The following is a 5,050-nucleotide window of genomic DNA, read 5'->3' as shown; positions in this document are numbered from 1 at the left end:
GACAGCTAGAAATAACCTAATTTTATAAATAAGTAACTATAAAACACACAAATATTACCCAATAAACCAAAAATAAATCTGTTCCCAACTCATCTTCTGTTTAATTTGTGTCTCAAAATGTCCACGGCCACCCCATCAACGGCTGGCATGGGGAAAAATGAAAAGGGAAGTCAAATAGAAACAGGCAGCAGTCTTAACTGATTACAGTTGCAATGTCTTAATTTAAGACATTTTATAAAATCATATGAGTACGTGAACACATTGACCGGCTCCTCCCAGGGCTTAGTGAAGGACGGGCAGTGAGCTCGACCTTCACTGGATCCACTGTCAGTCCGTCTCCTGCTCCCCACTCCTTGTCTGGGCAGCGTCTCCTGCAGAAGCTGCAGTTCCCTCAGGCTGCAGCTCCCACCAGACAGGTAGACCATGCTCCCAGATTCCACCAGGTAACCCTGGCCCCCGAATGCATGTAACACTGCCTAAGGATGGAAATGGCTTCCCACCATTTCTAACTTCTGTGTTATCTCATTCTCAGATTCTTCATTATTCTTGATGGATTTCCTGCATTACACTTTCTAGTTTATTTAAAGCATTTTGTTGTTCTTCTGCTAAGATTCTAATCAATACTTTTATTGGTACTAGAAGTGGTCCCAGTAAACAGACTCCCAAATAAGATTGTAGAATGAAAGTACTCACTTGTTTGTGTGTGAACACATCATGACCTCCTTGAAGATGGAAAATGAGACCTTACTAAGGTCTCACTAGTATTACTAATGCAGGCATTACTAATGCCCATCTGTGGTTGCTTGGGGTTAAATATCTGTTGAAATAAAAATTTTAGGAAACCAAACAGTTTCTAACTTGATACACTTGTCCAGTAAGGAAGTAATGATGATTACAAAGAATATGGATTGTAACAACTATTTTTGACGGCCCTGTAAAGTTTATAGGGGAAAATGTTTTAGGAGAAAAGTCTTGTGTTTTTAGAGACCCATCTATGAGCAACAGAAATAAAAATTGACCATCTGAGAGGGTCTGTGCTGGAAAAGCTAAGCTTCAAAGTGCCTAAAGCATGCTTATTTCTCTTCTAAGCACAGTAGTTTTTTTCACAGGTCACCATATGCTATCATCAACCATAGTTGATTGGACCAAAGGGTGAGCATCTAACCCAAAAGCCATCTTCTTAAGAAGTAGCTTAGAATTAAAGCATTGCCCAAACAAATAATGACATGCAGAAGCAATCAAATTTACTAGATATTGCACAAGATGGTAATTATAGTTAAGAACAATGTGTTGTATTGGGAAAATTGCTAAAAGTAGAATTTAAATGTTCTTACCACACACAAAAGATAAGTATGTGCAGTAATGCATATATTAATCAGCTTGATTTAGTAATTCCACAGTGTATACATACTTCAAAATAACCTATTGTATATAATAAACATATACAATTTTATTTGACATTTAATACTAAAAATGGTAAAAACATAATAAAAAACATCTGCCAGCAATTTTATTTTTGTAGCTTTTGGTTACTGGATGAATTATATAGCGGTGAATTTTCAGATTTGATGCACCAGTCACCCAAGCAGTATATACTGTACCCAATCTGCAGTCTTTTATCCCTCACCTCCTCCCACTCCCTCACTGCCCGAGTACCCAAAGAGCATTGTATCACTCTGTGTATCTTTGCATCCTTATTCTGCTGGAATTTGAACTGGAGCTTTGGGGAGATCATCAGTTAGTTATTAGCTGAGGCTTAAACCAAAAGATAATCAGAGAAAAAAAGAATCTCCAAAATAATGAATAACTAGAGTTGGGATTCATACATTCTCAAAACAGTAAAACTAGTCAGTAGCTCATGAGTGACTGCCTACTTTCTCTTTCCATAAAACTTGATCATTGCAAGTTCATGCTTTTTTGGTAATGACTCGTAATGAAATTTCTTCTGATTTCACATGTGGACTAGCTGAGTGTTAGATCCCATATCTTCATGTGCATGGGCCACCATTCTTATAGTAACTTGGGGAAGTCTCCATTCACTACAACCAGAAGAATCCACCTACAACAATGTCCTATTAAACCTTTTTCCATGTACTTTTATGATTTTTACTACAAAATCAAATCATATGACACAAATGATGTCCCAATTGTTTGATTTAACATTACATTTTAAATACTTTTCTGTAACAATAAATGTGTATATGCAGCAACATTTTCAGTGTTTAGAATATCCACTATATGGATCCATGCCTTACTTAACAACTTCCTTTTTTCCCTTTTCTTTTGTTGTTTGCTGTTGGTATAACAAATAATGATGAAATAAAGACACTTGTGTACATATCTATGTATATTAATCTGAGTACTCCCGTTGAATAAATAACCAGAAGTAAGTCAGTTGAATCAAAGAATATGATCATTTATAAGACTTTTGAATTGTATTACTAAAATACCCTCCAGAAAGTTACTAACACTTGCATTCCCAATAGCATCACACAAGAATAGCCATTTCTATGAAAACAATAAATATGTGCCTTTTTAAAGCCTAAAACTCACTGTCCTTGAGGAGTATCCTCAGTTGCAGTATAAACATCAAGGGAGCCCTATTACTGAGGGAGCAATTTGGAAGTGAATGGAACTGTTGACCATGAACAGTTGTCAAATTTTGCTGTCAAATTTTCCAATAATTTAGTGGATGAAACTTGCTGGAGATCCTGTTTCCTAGACACTTTCTAGGAAAAAAAAAAGACAGTATACACTTCCCAGAGTAACCAGAATTTCTTTATCTGTGAGTTTTGCTTTCCTACATTATTTGAAAGTTCTAGCAAATATTTACTTTCTTTCCAAGGTATATTTCTAAGTGGACTAAGAAAACAAAATGAGAAACTGTTAATATATGTATATTTCAATAGCATTAGGATGCATATACCATATATATGAAAACATACATATATATTTGTATAAATAGCATATGTGTGTGTATGTATAGTATATATGGTAAATCTAAGAGGTAGTATGATAAGGGAAGAATGCTGAACTGGTAATCAGCAAACCAGACCCAACTCTTTACTAACTCTGTAAACTTTCACAAATTACTTTATCTTTAGGGATCAGTAAAATAAAGTAGTCAAGCAATAGGACTCTTTCTAGCTTTTAATAAGAAATGAATCAGACCATGCGTTTTAGGTGATTAGAGCTAGAAATTTCTCAAGAGGACACAAAAAGTTTCAATTATTTAATCTGTGATCTTTGAAAATTATGTCTTAAGAAATCGTCACTTATAAGTGAGCTGACACAAGTCATATGTGATGGCTGACAAGGAACAAGAACACTGGGTTCAACTCTGTGGTCCCACAATATTGGCCTTACCCAGTCATGGCTGAAAACTCTTCCTAGTGAGAATCTTGCTGGGAAGACTGCATGAATTCTCAAATCTCCTGTTTGAATTTAGTCCTGAAAATGTGAAAAGGCATGTAAAGAAAGACCCATTCATCTTCCTAAATGAGGAGTCATATGCTGGGAATTAAATTTTTATGCTAAAAGACAAAAAGGTTGACACCATATTTATGATGGCTGGACCTTCTTTGGCAGAAACTGTGGGGAAAAAAATGAAGTAGGAAGTTCAGCAGTCAACAAGCTCATGAAATTCACTAGAGATCAAAACAGTCCTTTTTGGCACTTTAAAGGCTTTCTGCTTATTTTCTGAGGTTATTTAACCCTGCTGCCAATCTCAACTGTGCATAAATATTTTTGTGCCTTTGAAATCACCAGCTTAATGGCATATAGATGCTATACAGTGAGAAATAAGGAGTGTATAAATATTCATATCAGTCAAGATGCTGTCACACCTTAGACAGGATGGGATCTCCAAAATTAAAATATAAAAAGGATATTCAGTTTTCCCTCCCCTTTTGCTTTGGCTTCATGCTTAAATGAATGGTGAAGATAAAGAAGTGGAGCCTGAAATTTATATCAAGGTTCAGGTGTAAGAAATTAAAACTAAAGACAAGTTCAACCCTGGCAGTTTAATTTACTTCTCTTAAGATCTTTAATACCAAACTTATCAGTTCTCTCTGTTAGGCATTAACTTGTTAAATGAGTCTTAATTATACATAAGCAGATGGAGATTTGAATTAAAATTACCTTACACTCGAGTGGCTTTAGTTCATTATAACATATCTTCCTCTTAATCATTTAGGCAGTCTCATCATCTTTCATATAGAAAGTTATTAAAATATTCCAATTTCCATATTTCTTCAGATACAGCCACTATTAAGTGGCAAGTAATGCACATTAGTAGGTGACTTATACCATCCAAGAGTTGGTGAATTATTCATGTCAGGAACAATTTTTGTACTTTTCTGTCATCTGTAGCATTCTTTTTTAAATACTTCATATTTACTTGATACGTGGAACCTCACCTCATTTAATTTTAAGTACCAATTTTAATTCCGTTTCATTTCCAAAGGAATAGAAACAGAGCATCATCAACTTTATTCTGTACTTTGGCTGGTCAGAGTCCTCAAAGTAGAGGTGTAGACTCCTATTACTTGAAGGCATTCAGTGAGGAGAGCTAAGTACTTCTTAATCACATCCGCCTTCAAAAAGACTGCCACAACTCTTAAAATGAACTACAGTTTTGCTAAATATTGAGACATAGTAGCAATTTTACTTTTGGCAACTAGTATTTCTGGGCCTAACAACTCAATCCAGAGTTTATTCTTCTCCAAAGTTGCTAAGAAAACCCAGAAAGGGCACACCTGGATATTGTTCTAAGGCCAATAACTCCAGGGTACAATAAGGTTAACTTAGGCCAAGTAGTAGCGTTTTAGTATTCCTAAAAGTGAGAAATTTATAGTTATGCCCATAAGAACCTTCCTGAGAAAATCTCAAAGCCCGACACTGCCAGGCCTTCCTTTAGAAGCAGAAGCCCCCTTGGGCTGTTACTTTACCCAAGTAGTCAATCAGTATCCAATAATGTTCTGTTCCAGAGGTGTCACTGGATTTACAGGCAGCAATGATAGTGGCAGCAGAATCAAACTAGACAGCTGAC

Source organism: Macaca nemestrina, chromosome 10 (genome assembly GCF_043159975.1).
Source record: "Macaca nemestrina isolate mMacNem1 chromosome 10, mMacNem.hap1, whole genome shotgun sequence".
Lineage (NCBI taxonomy): Eukaryota > Metazoa > Chordata > Mammalia > Primates > Cercopithecidae > Macaca > Macaca nemestrina.
Note: the sequence above shows the minus strand (reverse complement) of the source record.